The sequence below is a fragment of the Ovis aries genome, chromosome 26, assembly GCF_016772045.2.
Source record: "Ovis aries strain OAR_USU_Benz2616 breed Rambouillet chromosome 26, ARS-UI_Ramb_v3.0, whole genome shotgun sequence".
Taxonomy (NCBI): domain Eukaryota; kingdom Metazoa; phylum Chordata; class Mammalia; order Artiodactyla; family Bovidae; genus Ovis; species Ovis aries.
The window spans coordinates 6,771,013-6,784,742 of NC_056079.1; the positions used below are offsets into that span (position 1 = coordinate 6,771,013).

A 13,730-nucleotide genomic window follows, 5' to 3' on the forward strand; every position below is an offset into this window, starting at 1 on the left:
ATTTTGGTTTCTAAATGTTGAACATCATTTTAGTAATATTTTCTGATGGGAATAGAATACATATTCATTCCTATGAATTAACATTTTAAGGATAACACAAATAATTTCTCACTTGTAATAAACTGTCATCTCTCCCAAACCTTTTGTATCACTTGTTTTAACATCAATCCACTTGACAGAATTATTTTCATCTCAATAAGGATGGCAGAAAATAATAGTTTTAAAATGATGCACAAATGTCTGTTTCAGAATATATGGTATAACAAAGTGCCAAAAAACAAGCTGCTTGTGGCCTAAGATATGCAAAGAATTAATTTTTGTGCTGGCATCTACTGTAATTAGAAATGGGTCTGTGCATCATGATTAAACCAGTAACTATGGTAACGAGAGCAGGAAAGCATAAGTGCAGAAAGAGGGAGGCCGAATAAGCCAATGATAAGCTGCTTTTCATCTGTTTATTTTTAGAGTCTTTGTAATAAGCAGAACTATCTATAAAATGCATATTAACCTTATTCTACTTCCTATCATTCACTGTCAATAGATTAAGACGTGTCACTCCTTGAACTGATGCACACATTACCGGGAGGACCCTGATAGCCACCTGCACACTGCCCCTGTGACTGCGGGGCTGCATGGAGACAGCGACAGAACAGAAAAGTGAAAGTGAAAGTGAACTCGCTCAGTCGTGCCTGACTCTTTGCGACCCCGTGGACTGTAGCCCACCAGGCTCCTCCGTCCATGGGATTCTCCAGGCAAGAATACTGGAGTGGATTGCCATTTCCTTCTCCAGGGGATCTTCCAGATCCAGGGATCGAACCCAGGTCTCCTGCATTGCAGGCAGATGCTTTTAACTTCTGAGCCAACAGGGCGACAGAACAGAAGATTTTAGTAACTCCGTTTTTGGTGTCAGCCTTTTTGCTATAAATCGATAGCAAAGCCCCTTTTTTCAGGTGTATGTGGCAACACGCTCACATTAGTAGGGCACGAACAGGAACAGAAGGCAGCCGCTCGCTCCATGCCGAGCACCGGGCCTCAGCAGCTCCCAGGGCAGTCTGGGGGAGACCGCGGTCCAGACCTCCCAGCTCCCTGGAATCCCTGGCCTTTGAGTACGTTTTTTAGTCTCAAAACCATGCAGAAATAGGAGGAATATTTAAAGCAGTTTCAAAAGAGAACATCAGTCAAAACTGATGACAGGTATAAAAAATAAGCCATTTGAGAAGAGGTTTGGGTGGTTTTTTTTTCTTATAATTTATTGAGGCTAGAAAAGACTGAGGAAGCCAAGAATGTGGGTGTGAACAGTAATTATCTCTTTATGGAAGATGCAGCAAGATGCAATAGCGTAAGTTTCAGAAAAACAACTATAATTTATGAAATAGCTTCCTGTAAAAAAAATAACGTATCACTAAATAAGCTGTTAGAATCGGATGAATTTAATGAAAGACACAGAAATAAAGACATGATGTTCCTGTTTAGCACAATGTGTGGTGCTGTGCTAAGTCACTTCAGTCATGTTCAACCTCTTTGTGACCCCATGGACCATAGCCCACCGGGCTCCTCTGTCCATGGGGATTCTCCAGGCAAGAATCCTGTGTGGGTTGCCATGGCCCCTCCAGGGGATCTTCCCGACCCAGGGATAGAACCCGAGTCTCTTATGCCTCCTGCATTGGCAAGTGGGTTCTTTACCACTAGAGCCATCTGGCAAGTCCCTTTCCGCACAATAAGAACTCACTAAACATTTTCCCCACACAACTGAGTGACTCTCACTTTAAATTTCATAATTCTGGAATAGAGCTTCTGTATAAGGAATACAGGTGGGCTTCCCAGGAGTCGGATACGACTGAAGCGACAGCACCTATAGAATCACAAACCTTTTACAGCCCGTATTTCAATGGGAAGTAAATTAGGAAGTTAAGTGATTTCAAAGGTGGAAAGTCTCAACTAAGATAAGGCACCAAAGACTATTTAACGTTTCAAAACAAGCTTTAAGCGACTGGCACCAAGGAGTTGATGATAGTATCATTTTCCGTTCTTGTGTTCATTGCGTCAGCCCAGATGAGGCATCTGCCAGATGGGAAGCACTGTCCTCAGTCCTGGGATACAAGCGTGAATAAGACAGACACATCTCCTCCTCGTGTCCCTTCCATTCTGGGTAGGGATACAGCCAGGAAACAGGCAAGCTGACTAGACTGCTGCAGGAGCTCTGGGTGGCGTGACAGGGATGAACTGCTAAAAGGCTGCTTTGCTAGGCCGGTCAGGGAAGACCTTCTTGAGGCAGGGGAGGTTTCAGGGCATAGGAGCCAGTGATGTGATGAAGAGCATCCCAAGAATAGGGAACAGCAAGGCCAACTGTGCAGCATCTGAGGACATGAGATGACAGCATGTCTGGACCCTGGGGAGCAAAGAGCAGAACAGGACGGTGCTCGGCCGGCAAGGGAGAGCCTACAGGGGACCTGGTTAGGCCATGTTAGGGGCTGGATTCTTAAATGTATCAATCTTCCCAACAAATTGAAAAAAATCTGTTTTTTTTCCTTTTGGAATCATTTCTTAAAAAGTACCAGTTAGAAAGTCCAAATAGGCTTACTCACCCAGAACTTCCGTTCAGCTTCCTGCGAGGAAGCCAAGATTGCAGCTCCCTGCTGTACTGGACACAGAACAGGACAGGCACAGCATGTCAGGACCTGGAGCTGACCGTGTCCCACGTGCACCTGCTGAGTGAAGAGGGCTGCCTTCTCTATTGCTTCTTTCAAACCAGAGACGTCTCAACCATTGTCTCCATTCAAATCAATGAGATACCAGAGAAGGAGCTTCCTCATTTTCAAAAACTGCCTGTCACAAAATGTTAAAGCTCCAACTGGAGAGCCTTTTAAAAATAGCTAACATCTTCTCAATAATTCAGAGTAATTTTTATTTTTTTCTGTTCTCCTTAGTTTGTTTTCCATTTGTACCATTAGAAACTTCTAGTGTGATTTCCACAGCAACCACTAGAGGGAGAACTTCTACTGAAGAAAGTCATTTAAAAACACCTTCACTTGTTTCCTAAATCTGAACAACTCAAAAATAATGATGCCTCCCCAAGAGGAAAGATCATACAGGCATCTTGCAAATCTCAAATGTATTTTTTAATGAGTCTTGATAATAAGTAATAATATATATTCTGCAAAGAAGGGAATGGCTACCCACTCCAGTATTCTTGCCTGGAGAATTCCATGGACAGAGGGGCCTGCAGGCTACACTCCATGGGGTTGTAAAAATTGGACAAGATTAAAACAACCAACATTTTCACTTCAAAGATTTTTACATTCATAATTCATTTGCTTCTCCAAATGAATGACCAAGGGAACAGGTATTATGACCACTTGGCTAAAATTTAAAAATGCAAATGACTGAACCGAAGACAAACAAGATTTTAATTGAACAATCACATTAGGACTGAGGTCTGAGTATTTTTTTCAAATACATTATATTGTCTTCTTACAACTTTTTGTTGAGAAAATAGAAAACTTTATAGTCTCAGCTTTCCATCATATTGTAGAGTTCTAGATAAATATCTGGAAACACAAGAGACACTTAAATAACTACTGAATGTTGGGTGAGTTAACATATGAAAGAGAGTGAATGAATGAAGTTTCACTCCTTCTCTGCAGCGCTGTGTGCTAACATAGCACCTAGCCATAGGACACCTGTTCTCTTTCCAACCACACCTCATTTCCGAGGCAGCAGTTGCAAGGATGCCTAAGGATATTGCTTGCAGTTTAATAAGCCCCATGAAGAAGAGAGCTTTGTAATCCTTTCTCCAAGATCATGGAATCCTCATGTTATGGACTGAATGTTAGTGTCGTCCCCAAAATTCCTGTTAATATCCTAACTCCCCATGTGTCACGGTGTTGGAAGGTGGGGCCTCTGGAAGCTGATTAGCTCCTGGGAGTGGAGCCCTCATGAATGGATTAGTGCCCTTAAAAGGAATGAAAGAGGCATGAGAGAGATGTTCTGCTTCTCTTTGCCATGTGAGACTACAAGGAGAAGATGGCCATCTGTGAATCACAATCAGGGCCCTCACCAAGAAATCGACCACGCTGGCACCCTGACCTCAGACCTCCAATCTGCTGAACTGCACGAAATACCACCCAGTTTATGGGATCTTGTTATGGCAGCAGACAGATACACCTCTTCTTGCTCCACCTCTCTAGACTGATTTTAGAAAATTTAAACTAGGGAATTTTGATTATTCCACTAAATCTTATACAAAGCATCAATATGACTCAAATACAGAATTCCCTCACACGGGTTAACTGCAGAGGAAAGAAGCAACAGCTAACTAGAAGAAAGACTTAAAGTTGTGACCTGTGCCTTCCTTTTGCTCAGATGGTGAAGACTCTGCCCGGAATGCAGGAGACCCAGGTTCGATCCCTGGGTTTGGAAGATCCCCTGGAGAGCGGAATGGCAAGCCACTGCAGGATTCTTGCCTGGAGAATCCCATGGACAGAGGAGCCTGGCGAGCTACAGTCCATGGGGTCACAAAGAGTCGGACACGACTAACACTTTCACTTTCCTTCCTTTTGCGGGAATCTTGAAACATTTGCCACAAAGGTATACTATGGGTCTCTGCCACATCAAGTAAAACAAAAATATCAATACTATAAGTTACCAATTGCTATTAGAGTAAGTAAAGGACAGTTATTGAAATCCACTAAAGAGCCTTGAAAAAAAGCAATAATCCCCTGAGAGACACTAGACACTTCTTTTCGAGCAAGAAGGCTGCATTTGGTGGGATGTGTATATGTGGGGATAGGGTACTTGCTGTCTCTTCTCCTGCAGTTAACTTCCTCTGCACAATTAAGGAATCAAGAAACTGGCTCCTAGGAATTCCCTGGAGATCCAGTGGTGAGGCCTCTGCACTTCCATTACAGAGGGCCCAGGTTTCACTCCTGGCTGGGGAACTAAAACCCTGCAAGCCATGCAGCACAGCCAAAAAGAAAAAAAAAAAAAGACAGCCCCTCCTAAAATGAACAGATAATCCACAGTTTCATATAGTTTCAAATGTCATAAAATATTTTCAGGAGAAATCCCAAGAAGTGAAAAGTTTTTTAGTGCTTTCCTATAATTTCCATCTGCACACAATGAAAAAATGAATTAACCTTTTTAACAAGGGGGAAATATTTTTAATTCAAGTTATATAAATTTCATATCTGATCTTAAAATTATCTCTGGCACATATTTTGTGTTAAAAAAAAGTTAAGCTGTTTCCTTGTTGTTTAATCTAAGAAGATAAATAATCAAGCGCTACTAGGCTGAGTCGTACCTAGTACTCCCCGTCTCTTCTTATCAAGAGCTGAGCTTACCAAAGACTCCTTGGAACTGGCAAAGAAACAAGGGCGTCTCCTCGGGCTGGTCCTTCCAGAATCCTTCACCAGGCTGATTTCAAGCGCACAAAGAAGATAAAGTTGAACTGGTAGGCTTCCTCATATCTGCTCATTCCGCACATTTAGTACATTCCTGGAGCAGCTGGTTTTGAAAAAGCTTATTTAAAAATTATCTGATTTTGTGCATTCAGTTTTTTGGATGATATCCCATGAAACTTTTCAAACAGAAAAAGTTCTTGTAGCTTTTTGAGCTCACGTACCACGTTTCTAGTGAATTTCTAAAATCCACTACTGAAAGGAGACAGTTATTGGTAATCGGTTCATATATAAGCTCTGCTGAATGACAAACGATTTTGTAAAGAAAAAAAAAAAAAGTCAGAGCCCCCTGGGAAAATCTTAAAAGCATACAGAGTTCACCACGAAGAAAAGTAATTCCATTTACAATGAGTATCAGAGGGGAAAAGATTCAACACATTTTGACAAAGTTAACATATTTGCTTTCTACAGTACTGTGGTATTTTCACAGATCTCTTGTCCATTCAAACTCAGAAAACTAACTATATCAGTAGAAAAGAATAAATAAAGTTAGATTACCTAGGGGTCTAACAGAGCTCTGCTAAGTCGCGTCAGTCATGTCCAACTCTGTGCAACCCCACAGACGGCAGCCCACCAGGCTCCCCTGTCCCTGGGATTCTCCAGGCAAGAACACTGGAGCTGGTTGCCAATTCCTTCTCGAATGCATGAAAGTGAAAAGTGAAAGTGAAGTCTCTCTCTCAGTCATGTCCGACTCTTAGCATGGACTGCAGCCTACCAGGCTCCTCCATCCATGGGAGTTTCCAGGCAAGAGTACTGGAGTGGGGTGCCATTGCCTTCTCCAGAGCTCAGTGAGATTTAATAAATGTTTATATGTATTCAACTTTTATTCACATCATTTTAATCACTTTACAAATTAAATATAATTGAAAGTGCCATTGATACTTGAGTCAGAAAAATTCAAGCCTATAACAATACTTCTATATAACTAGGAGATAGTTTTGAAATATGAAAATAGGACAACACTTGGAGAATTATTCTTAATTCTCAACAAAATGCAAATACTCCAAGTTCAACCACAAACTCCAAAGAAAGAAACTGCAAAACAATTTCTAGTCATTGAAATGTGTTTCAGGAGTGAAAAAAATAGCTTCTGGAGCTTTTAGATACAGATCTACTCTCAGAAAAACCTAGGACACTCTGCTACAGTCAACAGACCAGACAGCGCTCACCGAAGTATTTTTTGCTGTGGTTAAGTGGGTATGTTGGGGGTTGGGGGGGGAGGTGGCAGAGGGGGCTGGAATGGGGAGATGAGGGCACAGAATCTTCACTTTAATTCTGAGAAAAAAATACTACTTTCAACGGCACATGGTAGTTTTAAATGCCTTTCCCCCGTCATCTTAAATGCTTACCAGCATGAATCTTATTATTACAGCAAAAATCACCAACCATAAATTCAACTGTGTTAATTTCCAAACTATTCAAAATATATCACGTCAGAAAGTTGAGCTCTCAAAATGGAAATATGTACCAGTGTCTCCAATAATGTTGAATTAAAAACATGATGTTTACAAGGAATTTTCTCTTTCCTATGAATATTTAGAAAGATTTTTTTTTTAATTATTGTTTCAGGCTTCTGCTACCATGAATGCCACCCCTTCCAAAAAGCTCTGAGAAAAAGATTCTCCTCTCCACCAACTAGAATTTACTACTCTCATAGGTAAAATATTAATAAATGATGGAAAACCTCCATCTCTCATCTTGCCTACTGATCTTACCATAGGACAAAAACATGTTCCTTCCCCAAGATGACTATTTGTGCAACCAACCCTTGGAGCAAGCAACCGTTTCTATTTTTAATATTTTTTATAATTTATTTTTAATTGAAGAATAATGGCTTCACAATATCGTGTTGGTTTTTGTCATGTATTGACATGAATCAGCCACAGGTCTCCATATGTCCCCTCCTTCTTGAACCTCCTTCCCGCCCCATCCCACCCCTCTGGGTTGTCCCAGAGCCCTGGTGTGAGTTTCCTGAGTCATACAGCACACTCCCGCCGGCTCTCTGGCTTACCTATGGAAGCATGTCTGCTTCTGTGCTGCTCTCTCTATCCGTACCACCCTCTCCTTCCTTCCTCCTGCCAGTGTCCATTAAGTCATTCTCTTTTTACGTATATTTGCCTGGAATTTTCAGTAGGACCAGTAAGTGGAAGAATCATACACCACGAATTCTTTTGCTCTTTCGTTACAGTAATTAAAAGCAAGTGACCACAAAAAGGGTGCCCCCAAAGGGAAGCCATTATTATGGTAGCAATCCATTATTTTCCCAATTACTGATTACAACAAGGATCTAAGGCTCTGCTTAGTTTCAGTTCAGTTCAGTTGTTCAGTCGTGGCGGACTCTGCGACCCCATGGACTGCAGCACGCCAGGCTTCCCATCACCAACTCCGAAAGTTTACTCAAACTCTTGTCCACTGAGTCAGTGATGCCATCCAACCATTTCATCCTGTCGTCCCCTTCTCCTCCTGCCCTCAAATCTTCCCCAGCATCAGGGTCTTTCCCAGTGAGTCAGGTCTTCACATCAGGTGGCCAAAGTATTGGAGTTTCAGCTTTAGCATCAGTCCTTCCAATGCACACTCAGGACTGATCTCCTTTAGGATAGACTGGTTGGATCTCCTTGCAGTCCAAGGGACTCTCAAGAATCTTCTCCAACACCACAGTTCAAAAGCATCAATTCTTCAGTGCTCAGCTTTCTTTATAGTCCACCTCTCTCATCCATACATGACCACTGGAAAAACCATAGCTTTGACTAGATGGACCTTTGTTGGCAAAGTAATGTCTCTGCTTTTCAACATGCTTTGTTAGGGTAAGTATTTTTCAAGGAAAAAATTAAAATTCTTCTACTTAAGCAACATAGAACTAGGAATATTTAGAAAGTATTAGTTCATTCACCTATCCCACAAACATTTTTGAGTACCTCTTTTGTGAAAAGTTTCATGTGAGTGCCTTTCCAGAGTCCATGAAATCATATAATAATTTGGACGGTGACCCATCTTTTCCACTAATGAGTCCAGCTGTGTAGTACAATGGCAAAGGAAACAGAAATCTCCTCATCATGCTGCTGTTGCTGCCAAGTCGCTTTAGTCGTATCCAACTCTGTGTGACCCCATAGACAGCAGCCCACCAGGCTCCTCCGTCCATGGGATTTTCCAGGCGAGAGTACCGGAGTGGGCTGCCATTGCCTTCTCCACCCCTCATCATGAGAGCTAAATAATGGGAAGGTTCTCTTTTTGACCATGGAATACAGCATGCATTCTAAACATCTACAATTCTAAATTTTATCAAATAAAGAAGGATATTAAGGGAGAGGAGATTTCATTTTCTACCAACCTGTTTCCAGAATTCTATAGTTTTTGCAGCTGAAAAACCTATAAATATATGGTGTTGGAACCCCTGTTATATCATGACAATTTTCCACAGAGAAGTATTCTAAGAGAAGAATAATTTGTGCACTAGATGTGAAAACGGCTCAGGAAATAGCACTTTTAGAAATCTAAATTTATATCCACTTTAAGATATATAGTACAAAAGGTTGGGGAGAGAGAAAATTCTAACCACAGCAGGAGCAGCCAAATGGCTGCAAAGCAGAAATAGAGTAGAAATTTAATTGATCCTTCCTTTGATTGCCATCATTCTTAGTTAGTATAGTAATGTCTCTTTCTTTACTACAACACACTACACAGCTTTGAAGCCTGCAGGACAACATGGCAGATGTATGACGTATACTACCACGGTCAATGTTAAAGGGGAGTTCGCAATATTAACCCACTCGGTTTAAAATTATCTTTTTTCAAAGTCATGATAAACACTGGCAGCATTGAAAGCTGGGGGATAAAAAAGTGTGCAATTAATTTTCCTTGGCTCGTCTTTCCAACCTAGGATGTAAATGGACTCCTCCCAGAGAGGCAGTATAGTCAGGAGCTTCACTAATACAGTAGACTAATTTAGACAGGTAATCCTTGGACAGGGAGTTCCTTGGACAGCAAGGAGATCAAACTATTCAACCTTAAAGGAAATCAACTCTAAATATTCATTGGAAGGACTGATGCTGAACACTTTGGCCACCTGATGTGAAGAGCTGACTCATTGGAAAAGACCCTGATGTTGGGAATGATTGAAGGCAAGAGGAGAAGGGGACGACAGAGGATGAGATGGGTGGATGGCATCACCAACTCAATGGACTGAGTTTGGGCAAACTCCAGGAGATGGAGAAGGACAGGGAAGCCTGACATGCCGCAGTCCATGGGATCTCAAAGACTCAGACCGGACTTAGTGACTGAACAGCAACAGAAAGTCACAGGTTTACATTTAAATTTTGTAATGGAAATATAGTTGACATACAATATTAAGCTGGTTTCAGTGTACAACATAGTGATTCAGCATTTGCATACATTATAAAGTGATCGCCATGGTAAGTCTAGCGAGTATCTGTCCCCATACAAAGCTATTAAAATATTAGTAACCACATTCCTCCTGCCGTAACTCACATCCCTGTAGCTTCCTTACTTGACACCTCTTGTAGCCTTCAGCTGTTTCACCCAATCCCCATCCCTCTTTCCTCTGGCAATCATCAGTCTGTTCTCTGTAGCTACAAGTCTGTTTTCATTTTGTCTTGTTTGCTTGTTTTGTTTTTAAGATTTCACATATAAGTGGAATCAAACAGTACTTGTCTTTCTCTGTCTGACTTCTTTCACGTAGCACGACACCCTCTAGGTTCATCTGTGTTGTCACAAAGGGTAAGATTTCATTCTTTTTTATGGTCGAATAATATTACGCTATGTATTTGCGGAAATTCTCTGTGAAAATGGACAAACGCTTCAAATAAGGGTTTACCTCACGCTCCCCAGAGAACTGGCTGTTAAACACACACCACCATGCCACTGGGCTCACAGACCCGCATGGGCTGGAGCGCTATCAGTCTGAGGGGACCCGACCCATACAAAGCCCATGTTGTACCACACAGACTGGAAGGGTCTTGTTGAGGATATTGTCAACAAATTTTAAAAACTGTTCTTGGAGAACACACTGGCCAAATTTCTCCCTTATATACCAGAAAGACACATGTTCTGGCTTGTTTTTATTCTGTGGACAAGGATGTTCATGTATCTGCATCCCTTTTGTATTGGATATTTAGAAAAATTAGACACAATTTGCAGGATACAAATTTATAGGATTTAATGATATGTGTGTGTGTACATATATACACCTTGCTTAAGACTCTCACCCAGCTTCAGTTCATTTTTCTAAATTAAATTCCTTTTGCTCTGGTTCCACTTTACCGTTTTTTAAATCTCATCTTTCTATTTCTTTGTTTACACTTAGGAATTTATATATCTCTGCAAGTTACCAACACTATCAAAATAATCTTTCAAATAAATGATTAGGCTGCATAATTTGACTGTCAGATCCAAAATTATTTCTTATTCAAATAAAAAATTTTAATTACTTAGGCACAGATTCCATGAGAGAGGAAGCTATTCCCCAGCTAATCTGTAGAAAGAGGTGTTTAATGGATTAGGCTTGGCTGGAAGGTTGATCAAGTCATCCTCTGATGAACCCATCCTAATTTTTAAATTTTTAAATATTCATTTTAACTGAATAACATATTCTTAAGGAATGTAATGCAATTTTAATCCCATTTTTATGAAAGCAAAAATATATATGAAATACAGGTGGTGGGCAGAAAGAGGACTATTTGGTACAAGTAGCAGAGTGATGGTATTTGCTTATTCTCTATTATAAATATGAGAATAAAACATTTCATGCATGCTAGTGTCAGGGGTTACTTCATGATATCTTAGTGGGAAAAACATACAGAAATGACTCAATGGCCCAGACTAAATGAACGCCTACTGAAATATACTTAATAATTGTTCATATAAATATAGGAAAAAGAGGGAAATGGAAAAAACATACTCTCCACCTGAAAGGCTTGCCAAAAAGACTAGCTTTTACAGGGCATGAAGCTTTGAAATGCTCAGAACTGAATCATCAGGCTTTCAGTCAGTCAGTTTAGTCGCTCAGTCGTGTCCAACTCTTTGCGACCCCATGGACTGCAGCACTCCAGGCTTCCCTGTCCATCGCCAACTTCTGGAGTTCACCCAAATGTCCATTGAGTTGGTGATGCCATCCAACCATCTCATCCTCTGTCGTCCCCTACTCCTCCCGCCTTCAATCTTTCCCAACATCAAGGTCTTTCCCAGTGAGTCAGTTCTTTGCATCAGGTGGCCAAAGTATCGCAGTTTCAGCTTCAGCATCAGTCCTTCCAATGAATATTCAGGACTGATCTCCTTCAGGATGGATTGGTTGGATCTCCGTGCAGTCCAAGGGGCTCTCAAGAGTCTTCTCCAACACCACAGTTCAAAAGCATCAATCCTTCACGCTCAGCTTTCTTTATAGTCCACCTTTCACATCCATAAATGATTACTGGAAAAACCATAGCTTTGACTAGATGGACCTTTGTTGGCAAAGTAATGTCTCTGCTTTTTAATATGCTGTCTAGGTTGGTCATAACTTTCCTTCCAAGGAGCAAGAATCTTTTAATTTCATGACTGCAATCACCATCTGCGGAAAGTCTGTGACTGTTTCCATTGTTTCCCCATCTATTTGACATGAAGTGATGGGACCAGATGCCATGATCTTCATTTTCTGAATGTTGAGCTTTAAGCCAGCTTTTTCATTCTCCTCTTTCATTTTCATCAAGAGGCTCTTTAGTTCTTCTTCACTTTCTGCCATAATGGTGGTGTCATCTGCATATCTGAGGTTATTGGTATTTCTCCCAGCAATCTTGATTCCAGCTTGTGCTTCATTGAGCCCAGCATGTCTGATGATGTACTCTGCATATAAGTTAAATAGGCAGGGTGACAATATACAGCCTTGACGTACTCCTTTTCCTATTGGGAACCAGTCTGTTGTTCCATGTCCAGTTCTAACTGTGGCTTCCTGACCTGCATATAGGTTTCTCAAGAGGCAGGTCAGGTGGTCTGATATTCCCATCTCCTTCAGAATTTTTCAAAGTTTGTTGTGATCCACACAATCAAAGGCTTTGGTATAGTCAATAAAGCAGAAATAGATGTTTTTCTGGAACTCTCTTGCTTTTCAATGTTGGCAATTTGATCTCTGGTTCCTCTGCCTTTTCTAAATCCAGTTTGAACGTCTGGAAGTTCACAGTTTAGGTACTATTGAAGCCAGACTTGGAGAATCTTGAGCATTACTTTACTAGTGTGTGAGATGGGTGCAACTGTGCAGTAGTTTGAGCATTCTTTGGCATTGCCTTTCTTTGGGATTGGAATGAAAACTGACCTTTTCCAGTCCTGTGGCCACTGATGAGTTTTCCAAATTTGCTGCACATTTCCAAAGTGCAGCACTTTCACAGCATCATCTTTCAGGATTTGAAATAGCTCAACTGGAATTCTATCACCTCCACTAGCTTTGTTCGTAGTGATGCTTCCTAAGGCCCACTTAACTTCACATTCCAGGATGTCTGACTCTAGGTGAGTGATTACATCATCATGATTATCTGGGTCATGAAGATCTTTTTTGTATAGCTCTTCCGTGTATTCTTGCCACCCCTTCTTAATATCTTCTGCTTCTGTTAGGTCCATACCATATCTGTCCTTTATTGTGCCCATCTTTGCATGAAATATTCCCTTGGTACCTCTAATTTTCTTGAAGAGATCTCTAGTCTTTCCCATTCTGTTCTTTTCCTTTAAGGGGGGCAACAAACGGAGATGTAACACCCTGAATAGATGCCCTTTACCCATCACTAAGCCTCTGATCTGACCGTCTGTTTCCATTAACTCTTCTCCAGCCTGTTGCCCCAACCTGCACCCATATACTGAGCAAAACCTCTGTGCTTCACAGTAAGCTTAGTGCCAAGACAGATGTCAAAGATGCATGGCAGGGCACCTGCCCTTAAGGAACTTCATTCATTCATTTCCATTGAACATGTCAGTCCATCAGCCTTGACTTTATTTTTTTTTTTAGTTTTTTATTTTTTAAATTTTAAAATCTTTAATTCTTACATGCTTTATACCTGTGTACCTGTGTATCCCTTTATACCTATGTACCTAACATACTACAAGATGATCAAGGTGCTCAGAAGAAATAGTCAATTCCTTCCCAGAAATGACCTACAGCCTGGTTGAAAAACCAAATAAATGAGTTTTTACAACAAACTGAAAATTGTGCGGCACAGAAGGAAGAAGGCTGGACACGGCAGCCAAACCAACCAGGAGAGGGATCAGAGGGAAGTTGGCGTGATGCTAATAATCATA

The 13,730-nt window shown here is 41.1% G+C and overlaps 1 protein-coding gene across 5 annotated transcripts in view; it reads right to left on the bottom strand.

Annotated features, from left to right (window-relative positions):
• The window catches only part of GPM6A (glycoprotein M6A), a 249,677-nt gene that overhangs the window by 208,713 nt on the left and 27,234 nt on the right, over window positions 1–13,730 (bottom strand). Inside the window, exon 2 of one of the 5 annotated variants that reach the window (XM_060407199.1) lies at window positions 5,340–5,502. The exons of the other annotated variants lie outside the window; for them this stretch is intronic. The gene's annotated coding sequence lies outside the window, so the exon portion shown is untranslated. The remainder of the gene's footprint in view (window positions 1–5,339; window positions 5,503–13,730) is intronic. 5 annotated transcript variants of the gene reach the window in all.